The sequence below is a fragment of the Trichosurus vulpecula genome, chromosome 3, assembly GCF_011100635.1.
Source record: "Trichosurus vulpecula isolate mTriVul1 chromosome 3, mTriVul1.pri, whole genome shotgun sequence".
NCBI classification, from domain to species: domain Eukaryota; kingdom Metazoa; phylum Chordata; class Mammalia; order Diprotodontia; family Phalangeridae; genus Trichosurus; species Trichosurus vulpecula.
The window spans coordinates 190,892,464-190,912,946 of NC_050575.1; positions in this window are offsets into that span (position 1 = coordinate 190,892,464).

The following is a 20,483-nucleotide window of genomic DNA, read 5'->3' on the forward strand; positions in this document are numbered from 1 at the left end:
AACTCCAGCTCTTCTAGGAAAGCTCCTGATGCCGTGCACTCCTCCATAGTTCTTGCAGAGCATCCCACTTAGAGAGCAAAGCCAGCAAGCCACTCAGATGGCGCAGGTCCAGTGAGATGCGTAGTTGAGTAGCCCTGGAGTTAAGTTTACTTTGGTGGGAAGGGAGTGAGGCTCTTGCATGGGGGCATCCCATGACCCTTGGGGACCTTGTATAGCACTCTGTGGGAAAGAGTGACTCACCAGAAGAATAAAGGATTGCACATGTCCTAGCAAACCTATAATTCAGTGCCCTTCCAGGTGGAAATGATGGGCTATCTGAGTGTTTTATGCTTACGTGGCTCTTCACAGGTTCTTGTGAATTCTCATGTAACATGACTACCATGGCCTCACTGCATGGAAGGCCAAATAGGTTAGATTTCACTCCACCACCAGGGTTTTTGGTGCTCTCGAAGGGGTTTGGGATGCCTAGTCTTTCTGCAAATGGCTTTTTACTTCCAAAAGTGTAATCACAAATATACAAAACTGCTCCTCTCAACACATGGGAGGCATAATCCTCCTCTGTACCACCTCAGTTTCTGGGAAGGCGAAGAGGATTAGCTCAGTTGCCATAGAACACAGTCCCAGTTCCAAGGCCCAAACCCCCTCAGGTTCCAGTCCCAGGCACACTGACTTCTCAGGGCTTCCATGCCAGGCTAGCTGGCTGGCTGCACCATCTAGCCTGTAATCCTGACTCCAAGGTCACCATTGCTCAAACTCTGGTCCATGAAGATCGCCTCTATCACCTGAAACTGAGGAAGACAGAAGACACAGAGCAGAAACAAATTTTTTAAAACCCAGGCCCATTTGTAAGAGCCAGAACAAAAGAGAGGGAGCTGGGGAAGGAACATCCTTCCCCTCTCACTGGTTCAATCCATGGAAACCATGCTTTGGTTGAGCTGTGATCTTTACCCTTTGGACTTGGCAGATGAGTGGCCGAAAAAGAGTATAGCAAGAGAGAGTGGCCTGCTCAATCTTGCCAATTTTCAAGATGAAGGCAACCAATCGAAAGAGGCCACACCCACCCAAATGATATAGGATACAGAGCCCTCCATGTCAGTACATGCTTCAATCTGGACATGCTCCGAAGGGCCCTCAAGGGTACCTTCATGTTACCTGAACTGGGCATGCTCAGATGAGCCTAGGTTACATTTAGCACCTTGTGCATTTGGATAAAATAAGCTATACCATACCCAATATCCATAATGTACACTGAGTGCCAGTGTAGGAGTTGGGGATCCTGTTGTCCATTTAGGGATATCTAAATACAAACTATACTTTAACTTTATTTTGGAGATTTTCTTGGATTAAATTTAAGAGGGAGGCAATGCACCGAATATAGGGGAAACAACTACCTTCTTGGGGTCAACACTTAGATTTGGCCCTAATCCATGTGAGTCCAAGATTTGGGTTATTGGGGTTTTGGGGGGTCAGGAGAAGAGGGAAGGACTAGGAGATGGGTTCCAGGTAAAATGAGAGTTTGATTAGATGATTGCTAAGATTCCTTTCAGGCTAATCTATGAACCAAAGAAAAGGGACTTCCAAACCAAAATGCCTTGGATTGCAAATCTAGTATTCATTCCTATATACCGCTCAACCTCTCCTTTGTTGTCATATTTCAAAGAATTGCCACATTCAAATCAGCAGAGATTTGTTAAGTGCTTACTATGTTCAAAACCCTCTCTTAGGTAATGGGAATACGAATAGGAAAAATAATGTAGTCCTAGTGTGCAGTCTGCATGTGAATTTGGGAGCCATACCAAGCACTCCAATAATTGTGATGTAATGAGGATGTGATGGGGCAAAGAAGAGAGCCAGATGAAGTGCTCTGGGAAATTGAGAAGAGTGAAATCACTTTCATATTTGGCTTCGCAGGAGGGTGAGAGAAGGATGCATGGGGAAGGTAATATGTAAGCTGGGTCCTGAAGAGGAGCAGGGATTTCAAGAGGTACAGATAAGAAGGAAGTATATGCCAGATATGGGGAGGGGAGATGGGAAGCAGTCTATGTGAATGCATAGAGGAAGAAGAAAGACAATATTTAGAAAGAGTTAAGAGTGTGGTCATAATAGGTGTTACGAAGGGGAGCAGTGTAAGTTAAGGCTTGAAAGGTAGAATAGATGTAGATTGTGGAGGTCCTTAAAAAACAAATCAAGCTTTATTTTTTCCCCCCGTAGGCAACAGTGAGTCACTAGAGATTCTTGAGCAAAGGAGTGACACTCTCTTCAGTTCAAGCAAATATATATGAAGTGTTTTCTATGTGCACAGCTTTGTGAAAGGGGTTGGGAATGCAAAGACAAAAACATGAACAGTCCCTGCCTTTAAAGAGTTTATATTTATTAAAGAAATATGAGGAACTTAAATTCTGCTGGGGAGAAAAAATGTGCACACATAAATAAACACACAATAATTAGAGGAATCATTAAAAACTAGAAGGTTGAATAATGGGAATTAATTCCCAGAGGAGATGTTACCTGAGTTGAGTTTGAAGGAAGCAAAGGATACCAAGTGACAAAGGTGAGGAGGGAGAACATGGAGGACACACAGCCTGAGCACAGAGACTGGAGATAGAATGTCATGTTCAGGAAATAGCTAATTAACCTTTTTTTGGCTAGAATATAGAGTGTGTGATATGAAGTATCTAGAAAGGTAGCCAGTTTGTGGAGGGCCTTGAATGCCACACTGAGAAGCTTGTATTTTATCCTAGAGGCAATAGGGAATCACTGAAGACTTTTGAGTAGGGGCGTGATATTATCAGACTTATGTATTAGTTATAGTAATTCAGCAGCTATGTTGACAAATAATTGGAGAAGGGAGATATGGAAAGTCAGGAGACTAATGCAATAGTCAGTCCAGAGGGCCTGAAATAGGGTAGGGGCCATGTGAGTTATTTAATTAAATGATAGTTAAATACCTATGGGAGCTGCTGAGCTCTCTGAGAAAGATGGGAAGGAAATATGCACTAATTAAATACCTACTATGTGCCAGGCACTCTGCTAAGCACTTTTTTTTTTTTTACAAATATTATCTCAAGTGATCCTCACAACCTTGTGAGGTAAGTGCTATTGGGGAAACTGAGGTAGACAGATGTTAAATGACTTACCGAGTCATACAGCTAGCAAAAGTAAGTAAATACCTGAGACTGCGTTTGAAATCAGATCTTTCTGACTCCATGCCCAGTGCTCTATCCATGGTGCCACCTAGCTGCCTCAAGAGAGAATACTTGTTCACCCTTCATTCCTGAAGAGGACCAATAACATCAAGAGGGTCTTGACTTGCAAGTGAATTGGTTTTAAGTGAGGCAGGGCTGTGCAAAGTCATCAGCTTCACTCAGAGAGCATTATATGGTACTCAGGAAAGAGTTTTGAGAGACGCTCATGCTTGGGGGAGACACAGATGCTATCCATTTGGGGGCAGAAGATCAATGATGATCCAGCAGAGGAAACAGACCAGTGGTGCCAGCTTCCATGACTTGTCACTCTAAACACTGGAAAATTGAAGGTGGAGGCAGCAGGGAACTTGGGTCAGACTGAATGCACACTTAACACCAGCCCCTTAGTCTCAGCCTAACATGCCAGGGGATGAGATACAGAAGGTATGCTGCATGTCGAGCAGGTGCTCACCTCCCCATGTCTAAGTGCCCAGAAGTAAAGGCCCTAGAGTACCTTTGGATGCTTGGGTTTGGCTGGGACTACTCAGGACGTCTGACTGTACTCTCTCTTTGGTGCTAAATCTGCTACTGCCTCTCATTTACTGACGTTGAGGCTCTCTTAAGGTTAGACCTATGGATCAAGAAAATGATTTTCTTAGTTTTGTGAAGGATGGACTTGAGAGGGGAGAAACTACAGACCAGTTAGGAAGCTTATCTCTTTTAATTAGGTCTCTTTTTGTTCTTGCTTTGTCTGAGATCATAATTGCAACTCTTGTCTTTTTCAGTTCAGCTGAAGCATAATAGATTCTGCTTCAGCCCTTTATTTTAACTTTTTGTGTCTTTCTGCTTCAAGTGTGTCTCTTGTAAACAACATATTATTGGATTTCTGGTTTCTAATCCATCTTGTTGTCCACTTCTGTTTTATAGATGAGTTCATCCCATTCACATTCACAGTTATGATTATTAATTGTAGATTTCCTTCCATCCTATTTTCTTCAGTTTATCTTTCTCTCTTTTTATCCTGTCCCTCCTCAGAAGTCTGTTTTGCTACTTACAATTGCCTCCCTTAATCTATTCTCCCTTTTATCACCCTGCCCCCATATCTCTTATCCTCTTCCCCTCTTATTTTCCTGTTGGGTAAGATAGATTTGTATACCCAACTGAGTGTGTATATATATTTTCCCCTTTGAATCAGTTCTGATAAGAGTGAGGTTCAAGCATTGCTCACCACCCTCCACTTTCCCTTCCACTATAAACCTTCCTTGCAAGCCTCTTTTATGTGAGAAATTGCTCCCCATTATACCTCTCCCTTCCCTCTTCTCCTAATGCTTCCCTCTTCCTCACTCCTTTTTTTTTCTTTTTTTGGAGGTATCCCAACATAATCAACTCACACTCATGCCCCCTATCTATGTAGACTCCTTCTAACTGCTCTAACAATGATAAAGTTCTTCAGGGTTACATGGATCATCTTCCCATACAGGAATGTAAACAGTTTAACTTTATTAAGTCTATTGTGATTACTATTATTATTTAATATTTCATGTTTACCTTTTATGCTTCTCTTTAGTCTTATGTTTGAATGTCATATTTTCTACTTAGCTCTGATATTTTTGTCGGGAATGCTTGAAAGTCTTCTATTTCATTAAATATCAATTCCTCCCTGAAGGTTTATGCTCAGTTTTGCTGGGTAGGTCATTCTTGGTTGTAATCCTAGCTCCTTTGCCTTCTGGACTATATTCCAAGCCCTCCACTGCTTTAAAGTGGAAGCTACTAAATCTTTTGTGAACTGACTATGGCTCCATGGTATTTGAATTGTTTCTTTCTGGCTGCTTGCAATATTTTCTCCTTAACATGGGAGCTCTGGAATTTGGCTATAATATTCTTGAGAGTTTTCATTTTGTGGTCTCTTTCAGGAGGTGATCAGTGAAGTCTTTCAATTTCTATTTTACCCTCTGGATCTAAGATGTTATGGCAGTTTTCTGTGATAGTTTCTTGAAACATGATATCTAGGTTCTTTTTGGGTAATCCAATAATTCTTAAATTATCTTTCCTGGATTCATTTTCAAAGTCTATTGTTTTTTTTTTCCAATGAGATATTTCACAATTTAAAAAAAATTGGGGTGGGGGGGCAGAGCCAAGATGATGGCTGGAAAACGGGGACTCGCTTAAGCTTACCTCCAAATCCCTCCAAACACCTGTAGAAATGGCTCTGAACAAATTCTAGATGTACAGAACCCACAAAATTACAGCAGGAAGCAGGTCTCCAGCCCAGAGCGGCCTGGATGGTCACTGGGAATGGTCTATCAAACTGTACTGGGAGCAGAGCGCAGCCCAGCGTGGGCCAAGCCAGGACAGACCAGGGCGGAAGAGATCGGGCAAGCAGGCCTTAGGGCCAGGAATCACTAAGCTGTAGCAGTTACCGGACTTCTCAACCTACAAATGCCAAAGACCATGGAGCAGGTCAGTTGGAAAACTGCTGGATCAGGGTGAGAGAAGTGCACAGTATGGCTCCAGCCCCAGGGGTGGTGGAGGTGGCACAGCAGCAGCAGCAGCAGCAGGAGGAAACTCCAGTGGCTGCTTCCAGAGCTTCAGTTGTGGCTGCTTCCACAGTCCCTGGCCCACTCGGTGGGAGGAATCAAGCAGCGGATCAAGGCAGGAGTGCAGGGATTGCTTTGCTGGCGCAGAGGCAGGGTTCTCTTGATTTGCCCTGCTTGAATCTGGGTTGCGGTCCTGGTTGGCAGTAATTAGAGGAGGAGGACCACTGGTGTGGCAGAGCTTGTGGTGGCTTAGAAGTACCTCTGAAAACAGCAGTGCAAGGCCCCTGAAGTTTGAGACAAAGCATTATCCATTCTGAAGGCAGTCATAACCTGACCAAAAGCTCAAGGGTCAAGTGGTTGGCTAGGAACATGAGCAGCGGGCAGCATAAAAGGACTCAGATTCAGACTAAAGAATATTTTTTTTTTGGTGACAAAGAAGATCAAAACATACAGGCAGAAGAAGTCAACAAAGTCAAAGATCCTACATCAAAAGCCTCCAAGAAAAATATGAATTGATCTCAGGCAATGGAAGAGCTCAAAAGGGTTCAGAAAAGCAAGTAAGAGAAGTAGAGGAAAAATTGGGAAGAGAAATGAGAGTGATGCAAGAAAATCATGAAAAACAAGTCAACAATTTGCTAAAGGAGATCCAATAAAATACTGAAAAAAATAACACCTAAAAAAATAGACTAATCCAAATGGCAAAAGAGCTCCAAAAAGCCAATGGGGAGAAGAATGCCTTAAAAGGCAGAATCGGCCAAATGCAAAAGGAGGTCAAAAAGACCACTGAAGAAAATGCTACCTTAAAAATTAGAATGGAGCAAATGGAAGCCAGTGACTTTATGAGAAATCAAGAAATTATAAAACAGAGGCAAAAGAATGAAAAAATGGAAGACAATGTAAAATATCTCATTGGAAAAACAACTGACCTGGAGAATAGATTCAGGAGAGATAATTTAAAAATTATTGGACTACCTGAAAGCCATGATCCAAAAAAAACCTAGACACCATCTTTCAAGAAATTATCAAGGAAAACTTCCCTGATATTCTAGAACCAGAGGGTAAAATAGAAATTGAAAGAATCCACTGATCACCTCTTGAAAAAGATTCCACAAAGAAAACTCCTAGGAATATTGTAGCCAAATTCCAGAGTTTCCAGGTCAAGGAGAAAATATTGCAAGCAGCCAGAAACAATTTGAGTATTGTGGAAACACAATCAGGATAACCCAAGATCTAGCAGCTTCTACATTAAGGGATCAAAGAGCTTGGAATATGATATTCCAGAGGTCAAAGGAGCTAGGATTAAAACCAAGAATCACCTATCCAGCAAAACTGAGTATAATACTCCAGGGCAAAATATAGACTTTCAATAAAATAGAGGACTTTCAAGCTTTCTCGATGAAATGACCAGAGCTGAATAGAAAATTTGACTTTCAAATACAAGAATCAAAAGAAGCATGAAAAGGTAAACAGGAAAGAGAAATCATAAGGGACTTACTAAAGCTGAAATATTTTGTTTACATTCCTACATGGAAAGATGATATTTGTAACTCATGAAACTTTTCTCAGTATTAGGGTAGTTGAAGGGAATATACATATATATAGACAGAGGGCACAGGGTGAGTTGGATATGAAGGGATGATATCTAAAAAAATTAAAGGGTGAGAGAGGAATATATTGGGAGAAAGAGAAAGGGAGAGATAGAATGGGATAAATTATCTCACATAAAAGTGGCAAGAAAAAGCAGTTCTATTGGAAGGGAAGAGGGGGCAGGTGAAAGGGAATGAGTGAATCTTGCTCTCATCTGACTTAATTAAGGAGGGAATAACATACACACTCAATTGGGTATCTTACCCTATAGGAAAGTAGCGGGGAAGAGGATAAGAGAAGGGGGATGATAGAAGGGAGGGCAGATAGGGGAGGAGGTAATCAAAAGCAAACACTTTTGAAAAGGGACAGGGTTAAGGGAGAAAATTGAATAAAGGGGGACAGGATAGGATGGAGGGAAATATAGTTAGTCTTTCACAACATGAGTATTGTGGAAGTGTTTTACATAATGATACATGTGTGGCATATGTGGAATTGCTTGCCTTCTCAAGGAGGGTGGGTGGAGAAGGAAGAAGGGAGGGAATTTGGAACTCAAAGTTCTAAAGACAAATGCTAAAAAAAAATTGTTTTTACATGCAATTGGGAAATAAGATATACAGGCAATGGGGTATAGAAATCTTGCCCTACAGGAAAGTAAGGAGAAAGGGGATGGGGGTGGGAGTGGGGAGAGAGAAGGGAGGGCAGACTGCAGAAAGGGGCAATCAGAATATATGCCATCTTGGGGTGGGGAAGGATAGAAATGGGGAGAAAATTTGTAACTCAAAATCTTGTGGTAATCAATGTTGAAAACTAAAAATATTAAATAATCAAAGAGAAAAAAAATCTCATTCTTTTGACTTTGTTTAATTGGGGGTTCTATGTCTCATGGAGTCATTAGCATCAACTTGCCTAATTATAATTTTTGAGGAATGATTTTATTCAAGGAGTTTCTTTACTTCTTCCATTTGGCCAATTCTACTTTTTAAGGAGTTCTTTTCTTCAAAGAATTTTTGTGCTTCTTTTACCACTATGCCAATTCTTTTTTTTAAGGTGTTATTTTCTTCAGTATTTTCTGTGCTTCTTTTATCAAGCTGTTAATTCTCTTTTCATTATTTTCTTCACTTTCATTTCTTTCTCCAACTTTTCCTCTACAACTCTTATCTCTTTCTTTAAATCTTCCAGGATTGGGAAGTGGGTCCTTAGATCCAATTGACAATTTTCTTTGAGTTTTATAGCTTTTTTCACATTGTTGTCTTCTGGGTTTATGTCTTGGTCTTCCCTGCCACTGTAGTAGCTTTCTATGGTCAAGTTCTTTTTTTGTTGTTTGGTCATTTTTCCAACCTGTTTCTTGACTTGGAACTTTGTTAAAGTTGGACTCTGCTCACCTGGGGGTGTGCAAGTACTTTCCAAGCTTCAGACCTTTTGTGCTACTATTTTCAGAGATAGCTGTGGGGGTCTGCAAGTTTTCAGTGCTTCTAAGGTGGTGTGATGTGGGGAGAGGTGTGATCACTGCTCTTCTGGTCTATGCCCTGGTCTTTATCCGGGAAGGGCCCCTGTTGCCCTGCAGCTGCAAGTGCTAGGGCTCCTCTTGGCCCTGGAACTTTGACCAGGGTCCCACCTCTCTTGTGACTGACCCTCCTTTCTGTCCTGGAAGTGAGCATTGGGGAATGACATGGTCAGAAATGCCCTTTAGAAAGATAACTTTAGGAGGCAGCTAAGTGGCGCAGTGAGTACAGCACCAACTCTGAAATCAGGAGGACCTGAGTTCAAATTTGGCCTCAGACACTTGACACATTTGCTAGCTGTGACCTTGGGCAAGTCACTTAACCCCAATTGCCCTACCTTCCCCCCTCCAAAAAAAAAAAAGGAGTTCAAAAAAAAAGATAACTTTGGTAGCTGAAAGGAGGAGGTTCTGTAGTGGAAGAAGACTTGAGGCAGGTAGACCAACCAGAAGGCTATTGGAATAATCCAGGCATGAGGTAAAAAGGCCTATAAGAGGGCAGAGGCTGTGTGGGTAGAGAGAAGGGGACAAATAGGAGAGATATTGTGAAAGTAGAAATAACAAAACTTTACACCTGTGACTCAGAACTGCATATGGGCAATAGAGTTGCCAATCAGTGCTAGCTGCTCCCAGTGCCAGCAGAGGGCCCCTGTAATTTCTTTTTGACCAGTTGTCTCATCCCTTTACCATCTCAGGGCTGAGAGCTCCCAAGACTGCTGCTGGTGCTGCTGCAGCTTTGCTCTAGGCTGGCCCTGACCATGGTGTTACTGATCTCTCCTGACAATCTCCCAAGCTGTCTTAAGCTGGAAAAATGTCTCATTCTCACCTCTTGTTGGGTCTGCTGCTCTAAAATTTTATTTGAGGAGTTATTTTAAAGTTGTTTGAAGGGGAATGTCAGAAGAGCTCAGCTGAATTGCTGCTTTAAATCCACCATCTTGGCTCCTTATTTTATTTTAAAACATTATTCTGAGAAGGGATCTATAAACTTCACCAGATTTCCAGAGTAGTCCAGAAACCTTGAAGGATGGTGGCACATCAGTAATGATACGGAAGTTGGGAGGAAGGGCAGATCTTGAGAGGAAGATCTGCTCAGTTTGGGATCTGTTGAATTGGATCCACTGGTACAACATCCAAGTAGAGATTTCTAGAAGGCAGTAGGAGATGTTATGCTGAAGTTCTGGGAGAAAGGGGGAAGAGGGTTGTATGTGTTGATCTCAGAGTCACATACTTAAAGATGATGGAACCCTTGGGAGCTGAGATCACGAAGGAAGAGAGTATAGAGAGAGTAACAATTTATATTGGTGTCATAGCTGTACTTCATCCTTTACTCATTCAAGAATAGCTACTTAGCAGTAGAGAAACTCCTGAATTGGTATATACCAAGAAGCCAAGTCTTATTTCAGAGAACTTATGTCCGACTTTGTATATAGGCTTTTAAGATGACTTGTGTATCTCAGAGACCTCTGACATATCCTAATTCACCACAGACAAATCTACTAGATAGGACTAGATGGCCACTGAGGTCCCTCCTAATTCTCCAATTCTGGGATTTTGTGAAGTCATGTAACATAATATGCCTCAGGCTACTCTAAGATAACAAATTGTGGAGGAGCTGCTGATCTGCATTGGGGGAAGCAGATTCCACACCAGGAGTTCTCCGCACTGATGAATAGATTGAAAAATATAAAAGTAATCAATGTCGCTGATATGAGCTGATACATGCACTCTTTACTAAATCTTCTTTTATCAAAGTTGTTCTAGTAAGTACATCCTATGCCTTCTTTACCAAATGGGTACATAGATCGTCAACAGAGATGGTCAGTCTCTGTTTGTGATGAAACAGGCTTCACATTGGTCATGGCCTATTTGCCTAGATTTTGGCAATATAGTCCTGCTTTGCAAAGGACATATGTCCTTTCCTTTACCATTAATAGACAGTACTTGAATTGTTTTTCCAGGACTTGGGATAGGTTACATCAAGCTCCACTCTTCTGCCTGTTACTAATGGTTGATGTTTTTGAATTGCTAATTGGGATTGGGAGAAAAGGTGCTGGGGCGGGGGGGGGGGGGGGATGGAGGAAGAGAGAGACAGAGAGACAGAGAGAGACAATGAGAATGGTTTATGTAGCTTTGGTTGAAAGTGTATGTTCATCAATGGGCTTGCAAATTATACTGAAACAAAAAGACAGTTATGTTTCTAACATTTACCATACTGGTTTGCCCCCCATTAGAATAGCAGCTCTGGGGTGGAGCTAAGATGGTGGAGTAAAAGCAGGGACTTGCTTGAGCTTTCCCCAAAACTTCTCCAAATACCTGTAAAAATGACTCTAAACAAATTCTAAAACCCACAAAAAGACAGAGTGAAACAAATTTCCAGCCAAAGACAACTTGAAAAGTAGACAGGGAAGGTCTGTTGAACCAGTCTGAGAGAAGAGCCCAGTCTAGCATGGGCCGCGTGGCACAGACTGGCTGGAATAGGCCTCAGGGATTCACTGACAGCTGTGGAGGTTTCCAGACTTCTCAATCCACAAAGGACAAAGACAACTTAGAAGGTTGGTAGGAAAGGTACATCAGACCTAGGTGAGAGAGGAGCATGGTCCAGCTCCAGCCCTAGGGCTGTGGCAGTGACTGCTTCCGGACCTTTCAGCTCACAGACAGTGGGAGGATTGAGTGGCTGATCAGAGGGGGATTTCAGGGATCTCTTTGCTGGTGCTGAGGCAGGATTCTCTTGCTTTGTCTGTACTTTGATCTGGGTCACAGTCCTGGGTGGTGGTCCTGGGCCAAGGAGCAGTGGTGTGGCGGAGCTTGTGGCAATGGTGGAGAGGGAATCCTCCTCACAGTTCCAAGGCAGAAAAGAGTGCTTGTGGTTACTCACTGAACAGAGCACAGACTAGGGGAGAAGTAAACACCTCACCTTTGATCACACAACCTTGGAAGAACTGAAAATCTACAGGTCCCTATAAATATCTCTGAAAACAGCTGTGCAAAACACCTGAAGCTTGGGACAGTACACCCTCCACACTGGAAGCACAGTCCTACCTTAACAAAGAGCTAAAAAAGTCAAGTAATTGGCTGGGCAAATGAGCAAACCGTGGGGGGAAAAATCAGACTATATAATCTTACTTTGGTGACAAGGAAGATCAAAGCATACAACCAGAAGAAGATAATAAAGTCAAAGCTCCTACATCTAAAGCCTACAAGAAAAACATAAATTGGTCACAGATTTTGGAAGAGCTCAAAAAGGATTTGGAAAATCAAGAGAAGTAGAGGAAAACTTGGGAAGAGGAATGAGAGTGATGCAAGAAAATCATGAAAAACAAGTCAATGACTTGCTAAAGGAGACCCCAAAAAATGCTGAAGAAAATAACACCTTAAAAAATAGACTAATCCAAATGGCAAAAGAGCTCCAAAACGCCAATGAGGAGAAGAATGCCTTAAAAGGCAGAATTGGCCAAATGCAAAAGAGGTCAAAAAGACCACTGAAGAAAATGCTACCTTAAAAATTAGAATGGAGCAAATGGAAGCTAGTGACTTTATGAGAAATCAAGAAATTTTAAAACAAAACCAAAGGAATGAAAAATGGAAGACAATGTGAAATATCTCATTGGAGAAACATTGGAAAATAGATCCAGGAGAGATAATTTTTAAATTATTGGACTACCTGAAAGCCATGATCAAAGAAAGAGCCTAGACATTATCTTTCAAGAAATTATCAAGGAAAACTTCCCTGATATTCTAGAGCCGGAGGGAAAAATAGATATTGAAAGAATTCACCAATCACCTCCTGAAAAAGGTCCCAAAAAGAAAACTCCTAGGAATATTGTAGCCAAATTCCAAAGTTCTCAAGTCAAGGAGAAAATATTGCAAGCAGCCAGAAAGAAACAATTCAAGTATTGTGGATACACAATCAGGATAACACAAGATTTAGCAGCTTCTACATTTAGGGATCAGAAAGTTTGGAATATGATATTCCGGAGGTCAAAGGAGCTAGGATTAAAACCAAGAATCACCTACCCAGCAAAATTGTGTATAATAATTCAAGGGAAAAAATGGATATTCACTGAAATAGAAGACTTTCAAGCTTTCTCAATGAAAAGATAAGAGCTGAATAGAAAATGTGACTTTCAAATACAAGAATCAGAGAAACATAAAAAGGTAAACAGGAAAGAGAAATCATAAGGGACTTATTAAAGTTGAATTATTTATATTCCTAAATGGAAAGATGATATTTGTAACTCATGAGAGCTTTCTCAGTATTAGGGTAGTTGGAGGGAATATATACATATACATATACATACATACACATATATGTGTATATTTATATATACATATATGTATATATACACACATACATATATACACACAGAGGGTACAGGGTGAGTTGAATATGATGGGATATCTACAAAATAAAGGGGTGAAAGAGGAATGCATTGGGAGGAGAAAGGGAGAGGAAGACTAGGGTAAATTACCTCATAAAAAGGCAAGAAAAAGCTTTTACAATGTAGAGGAAGAGACGGAGGTGAGAAGGAATGAGTGAACCTTACTCTTATTGGATTTGGCTTAAGGAGGGAATAACATATACGCTCAATTGGGTATGGAAATCTATCTTACCCTACAGGAAAGTAGGGGGGAAGGGGATGGGGTGATAGAAGGGAGGGCAAATGGGAGGAGGGAGAGGACAGGGAGGAGGGACAGGATCAAAGAAGAGAATAGAATAAATGGGGGGTGGGATAGGATGGAAGGAAATATAGCCTTTCACAATATGACTGTTATGGAAGTATTTTGCACGACAACACATGTATAACCTATATCGAATTGCTTGCCTTCTCAATGAGGGTGGGTGGGGAGGGAGGAGGGGAGAGAATTTTGGAACTCAAAGTTTTAAAAATGAATGTTAAAAATTGTTTTTAAAGCAACTGGGAAATAAGATATATAGGCAATGGGGTATAGAAATCTATTTTGCCCTACAAGAAAATAGAAAGGAAGGGGAATAAGAAAAGGGGGAGGGGTGATAGAAGGGAGGTCAGATTGGGGGAAGGAGTAATCAGAATGCATGCTGCCTTGGGGTGAGGGAGGGAAGAGATGGGGAGAAAATTTGCAATGCAAAATCTTGTGGAAATGAATGTTGAAAACCAAAAAATAAATTAATTAATAAAAAGGAAAAAAAAGAATATAAGCTCCATATAAACAGGGATTATGTCTTATCTAAACTTTTTCTCTTCTCTAGTACCTAGTGACTGCTACAGACACAGGAGGCACTTAGTATTTGATGACTGGAAGGACATGGGGATCAGCCAAATTGCAACATGGCAATGGGCACCATTATCTGTTTGTGTATAACCAGCCAAACATTAATTTTGTTTGGTTTCACTTTAATGCATCAGAGCCACAGTCAGGTCAAGGTCTCTGGTTTTAGATATTTAGAATTTGCATCAAAATCAACATAATGCAATCTTTACTTCCCCCATGTGGGGGAAGTGGGCTACAGGTCTACATGTGGGAGGGAGAAGACTTCCCAATACCACTTTCCCACACATATAAGTTGTAACCCCAGTTCCAAACCCAGTGCCACCACCTCCAGCTTCTACAAACAGCTGGCTAGCCACAGTGCCCCATCACTTCACTGAGGTCAGAGAGAAGTCAAAGTGGGAATCTCTTCTCCTTTCAGCACCTTGGGTGCCTCCCATAGGAGTTGAGGGATAGATAGCAGGGTAGGGATAAGAACAGCAGACAATGCCAAATCTGAAAGAGGGGCCGCAAGCTATTCACCACCCTGCTCTTCCTAACTGTGGTTTAGTCTAGAACCTCTCTCCATGCTGGGAGGCTGGAGTGGAGGGGCAAAATGGGTGTACCCAGTGAGCATTTATACCTCAGAAATCAGCAAATGCTACAAATCAGGGCTGATTTATTGTTTTGATTTTTCTAGAAGACTTAAGAAAGTGCTGAAGAAAATGTAAATAATGCAGATTAAATTTTAAAGTCATTCATTTTGGAGACCTGGTTGTTACAATTTTACCAGCACATCCCTGGGTGCACTAGGGCTGGAGGAGAACCTTAGCATCTGGGTTTGAGGAGCACTGTAGAAATAAACTTTCATCCCCTTTTCACCTGAGGGTCCTAGACTTTTTCTCCTGCAATTGTGGATCCTCAAGAGATGCCAGGGGCTACCATTGAGGGATGAAGGTTACATAAAGTCCATGTTTCCCTTCTTCTGAATCATGTGCTTCCTCATTCCACATCCTCCATTTATGCACAGAGTGGTGCCAAGACCATGCAGACACAGAATGCTTAGTCCAGCTTGGGTAAATTATGCCCCTTCACCATCCCTGGCCACCCTCTACCTAGCAGAAAGCCTTATACTTCATCAGTGGAGGTGAGAGGCAGGTGATTGGAGAAAGGTTGGACCTCCCTCACCTACTGTATCAACAATCCGGCTAGCAGCTTCTATGGGGGTGTAAGATCCACCAACAACCAGCACCCAGAAAGCTGCCAACACAGGTACTTTTGATCTGCTTTACTTAAGGAAAGCAACGTTAAGGGGGTTAACATTCTTACTTTAATCCAGCATACAAATGACATCCACCTAGTTCAGGGGAAAAAGCCAGCACCCTGAATTACAGACCAAATACAATTAATTCATAGTTGTCAACACCCAAGTCTCCAGCTAGGGAGTTCATTACAAGGGCTGGCGTAGAGTCAAGCCCCACACTTGCTGTGGCTAAGAGCTTATGTATCTTGTTCAGGGACAGAGGGCCCTGATCTCACCCAGGCTGGGTGTAGACAAGTTCCCCACCCCCAATATCACATCAGATACAAATCAATGGCTCCCATTTGTCTCAGTGCTGAGAAATACAAAAACATCCCACTTTATCTGCCCCATTCAAAGGCCAGAATCATCAAAGATCAACAGCAAAAAGTCCCACCTTAATTACTAATACACCTACCCACCCACATGCACCATATTGGGGCCCTTGGACCAATTACTCATGGCCTAACACTTAAAATCATTTAAAATGAAAAATACCAGATGGTCCATAGAGGTTAGCTATCCCACATTCCCTCTACCGCTTTCACATCATTGTGTCTCTCTCATGCCACTCCCTCCAACTCCGAGGTTCCATCTTGCTTCTTGGCCAAGTTGCAAAAATCAATTATGGTTCTGTAATATACCATTTAGAGTTAAAACACACACACACACACACACACACACACATACAAACACACTTTTATTTTACATTTCAGACATCTCACAGGGAGTCTGGCAAATACAACCAACCAAAAAAATTTCATAATTACTTTTTGTTGTTCTTCAGTTGTTTTGGTTATGTCCACCTCTTCGTGACCCCATTTTGGGTTTTCTTGGCAAAGATACTGGAGTGATTTGCCATTTCCTTCTCCAGCTCATTTTACAAATGAGGAAACTAATTACTTAGAAGAGTTTTATAACTACTAACTGTTCTCTGGGTACCAGGACCAATCACATATTTAGCGTGCTTTAAAGCAGAGGTGTCAAACAAGCTGCCTTGAACCAGATTACAATGTAATTGGGAAATATTTAACTAAATAAAAAATACAATTTGATTTTCTAAGACAACATCCAGTCAGCAGGGCTTCTTATTTACAATTTAGTGGGCTTGTGTCTATTTGACACCACTACTCTAAAGCAATTTTTAAACGATATTGCAAAAAACAAAACAAAACAAAACAAAAAGATATTGAATATTAGACTTTTGTTTAAATATTAACCAATTAACCAGTGAAAATTTTTTGGATAGTAATCTGGTAGTACATTTTACAGTCCTTTCTCTGAAACCACACTGCTCAATGCTGCAAATGTGGCTAACACCAGTTGCTTGATTCAGTTCTGGGCTCAACTCATTCATTTGCAGTGTCTGTCCAAGATATACAGTCTGATAGATGAGACCCATGGTTTGTACATTCTGCTACCCATTTTAATCCACACAATAGGCAACCTTTGTCCAATTGTTTTTTTCCTGTGTGATAAGTTGAGACTTATTTACAAGGTATTACAATGTTCTAGGGCTTGATGCAAACAGTATATTATATGCAAACAAAAGTATCTGTAGGATCTTATTATTTATAGGGAATCCCAGGATCTACAGGTATCCTAGAGATGAGAGGGAGCCACTGAAATGTGTTGAAAGGGGATGACACGGTCAGCTTTGTGCTTTAGGATGATGCTATTGAGAGCTGAATGGAGGACAGATTAGAGTAGGGAGACTAACTAGTAGGCCATTGCAACAGTCTAGCCATGCGATGATGAGAGCCTGCATCAGCGTGGTGGCAGTGTCAGAGGAGTGAAGAGGACATATACAAGAGATATTGTATACAACTGATAAGACTTGTAATAGATTGGCTATGGTAAGGGGTGGTGAGAGTGAGAAATAAAAGATGATACCTAGGTTTAAAACCTTGATGACTAAGAGGATGGAGATGCCCTTGACAGGAAATTAAGAGGAGGTGAGGGGTTAGTGGAGAGTATGATAGAGTCCTGTTTTGGACATGTTGAGCTTAAGATGTCTATAGCATATCTACTTCTAAATGTCCAATAGGCAATTGCGTATATGATATGGGGGGTCGAGAGAGGTGAAAACTCAACATGAAGATCTGAGAATCATTTGCCTAGAGATAATGTAATCCATAGGAGCTGAAATAGTACAGAAGAGGGCTCAGGACAGATAGCCTTGGAGGATATCCGTGGTTGGTGGGCAGGACCTAGATGAGGATCCAGAGGATCCAGAACAGAAGACTGAGGAGCACTTAGACAGCAGGAGAACTAGGGGACAGCAGTGTCATAAAAAACTAGAGGAGAGATTACTAAGGAAAAAAGGGTGATGATTAATAGCGTCAAAGGCTACAGAGTCAAAAACAGTAACAATTGAGAAAAATCCGTACCCTTTCGCAGTTGAGAGATCATTGGTAACTTTGGAGAGAGCAGTTTCAGCTGAATGGTGTCAGAAGCCATACTGTAGAGTTGAGAGACTGAGAATGGAAGTGGAGGTAGACTTTAGATGGCCTTCTAAAAATTTAGTCACAAAAGGGGGTAGAGATATAGGATGACAGCAGGGATGGATACATCGAGCAAAGCTTTTTTGAGGATGGAGGACGTATAGGCATTTTATTGGCAGCAAGGAAGTTGCCAGTGAACAGGGAGAGATTGAAGTTTAGTGAGAGAGTGGGGATGATAGAAGGGGCAATCTGCTAGAGAAGCCAAGATGGAATGTCCATGTAGAGGCATGTTCCTTGTCAAGAAGGGCCACCTCTTAATGAAAGTTGGAGTGAGAGAAGGCATCTGAATGAGAAGAGAAAAGGAAGCTCTCTGAGGATTCTTCAGTGAAATATGCGGCAAGGTTCTCAGCTGAGGGTGGGGGAAGAGGGAGCCATGGGAGGCTTCAGGTTTCAAAATGCCTGGAATGCTCTCCCTCTTCCATTCTGACTACTGATCTCACTGGCTTTGTCCCAACTAAAATCTACAGGAAGCCTTCCCCAACTCCTCTTTAGCGCCTTCCCTCTATTGTTTCCTATTTATCCTGTATATAGCTTGTTTTATATATTTCTTCATGACCCTATTTGGGATTTTCTTAGCAGAGATACTGGAGTAGTTTATCATTTTCTTCTTCACCTCATTTCACAGATGAGGAAACTGAGGCATACAAGGTTAAGTGATTTACTGAGGATCACACAGCTAGGGAGGCCAGATTTGAACTTGGGAAGGTGAGTCTTTTTGACTTCAGGCCTGGCACTCTATCCACTGTAGTGGAGCCTGTTAGCACAAGCATCTTGTATAAATTTTGGTATATAGATTTAACAGAATGATAAGAAGAAGCTGGATTGCCTTTGGGAAATTGAAAAATTATCTTAATGATCCTAAGCTTCTCTCTGAAGCAAAGGCCTATTATGTTAATATCCACTTTTTATGGCTGTATCACGGAGGATTTCAGTCAATGCAGAATCCAAGCTGAAGATCACCGAATAAGGAACATAGGTAAAGGATAATGGAAATGACATAGAAGACATGTCTAAGCAGAAAAAGATACTGAGCTCCCAGATCAAGGAGAAAATACTGCAAGCAACCAGAAAGAAACAATTTGAGTATTGTGGAAACCCAATCAGAATAACCCAAGATCTGGCAGCCTCTACATTAAGAGATCGAAGGGCTTGGAATACGATGGAGCTAGGATTAAAACCTAGAATCACCTACCCAGGAAAACTGAGTATCATGCTCCAAGGCAAAATATGGATTTTCAATAAAATAGAGGACTTTCAAGCTTTCTCAGTGAAAAGACCAGAACTGAATAGAAAATTTCACTTTCAAACACAAGAATCAAGAGAAGCATGAAAAGGTAATCAAGAAAAAGAACAAGAAAAAGAAATTGCAAGGAACTTACTAAAGGTGAACTGTTTTGTTTACATTCCTACATGGAAAGATGACAAGTATAATTCATGAGACCTCAGTATTAGGGTAGCTGAAGGGAATATGCATACATATATGTTTATGTATATATATATGGGTGAATGTGTATGTATGTATATATCTATGTGTGTGTATATACATACATACATATATATATGTGTATGTATGTGTATATATATATATATATAGAGAGAGAGAGAGAGAGAGAGAGAGCGCGGACACAGGGTGAGTTGAAGATGAAGGGAAGATACCTAAAAGAAATAAAATCAAATTAAGGGATGAGAGAGGAACATACTGAGAGAGGGAGATAAGGAGAGATAGAATGGGGTGGATTATCTCGCATAAAGGTGGCAAGAGCAAGCAGTTCTGTGGGAGGAGGGGAGAGGGCGGATGAGGGGGGAATGAGTGAACATTGCTCTCATCAGATTTGGTCTAAGGAGGGAATACCATACATACCCAATGGGGAATCTTACCCCACAGGAAAGAAGTGGGAAGAAGATAAAAATAAATGGGGGGGATGATGGAGGGGAGGGCTGATGGGGGTGGAGGTAGTCAAAAACAAACACTTTCGAAAGGGGACAGGGTCAAGGGAGAAAATTCAATAAAGGGTGATGGGTTGGGAAGGAGCAAAATATAGTTAGTCTTTCACAACATGAGTATTGTAGAAGGGTTATACGTACTGATACACATGTGGCCTATGTTGAATTGCTTGACTTCTTAGGGAGGGTGGGTGGGAAGGGAAGAGGGGAGAGAATTTGGAACTCAAAGTTTTAAAAACAGATGTTCAAAAACAAAAATGTTTTTGCATGCAACTAGAAAATAAGATACACAGGCAATGGGGCGTAGAAATTTATCTTGCCCTACAAGAAAGGAAGGGAAAAGGGGATGGGAGGGGAGTGGGGTGACAGAGGGGAGCGCTGACTGGGGAACAGGGCAACCAGAATATATGCCATCTTGGAGTGGGTGGGAGGGTAGAAATGGGGAGAAAATTTGTAATTCAAACTCTTGTGAAAATCAATGCTGAAAACTAAATATGTTAAATAAATTTAAAAAAAAATTAAAAAAAAAAAAGAAAAAGATATTGAGCTGGTGGTTGGTGAGTGAAGAATCCATGCACATTATCATTAAGTGCGCTTCATTTGTATCCTCGTTATGTTGAGAGAATTTGAGAAAGGTCTCTAGAACATTGAGCTGACTCCCTGGACAAAATTAAGGGAGAACATACAGAATGGGCTGTGATC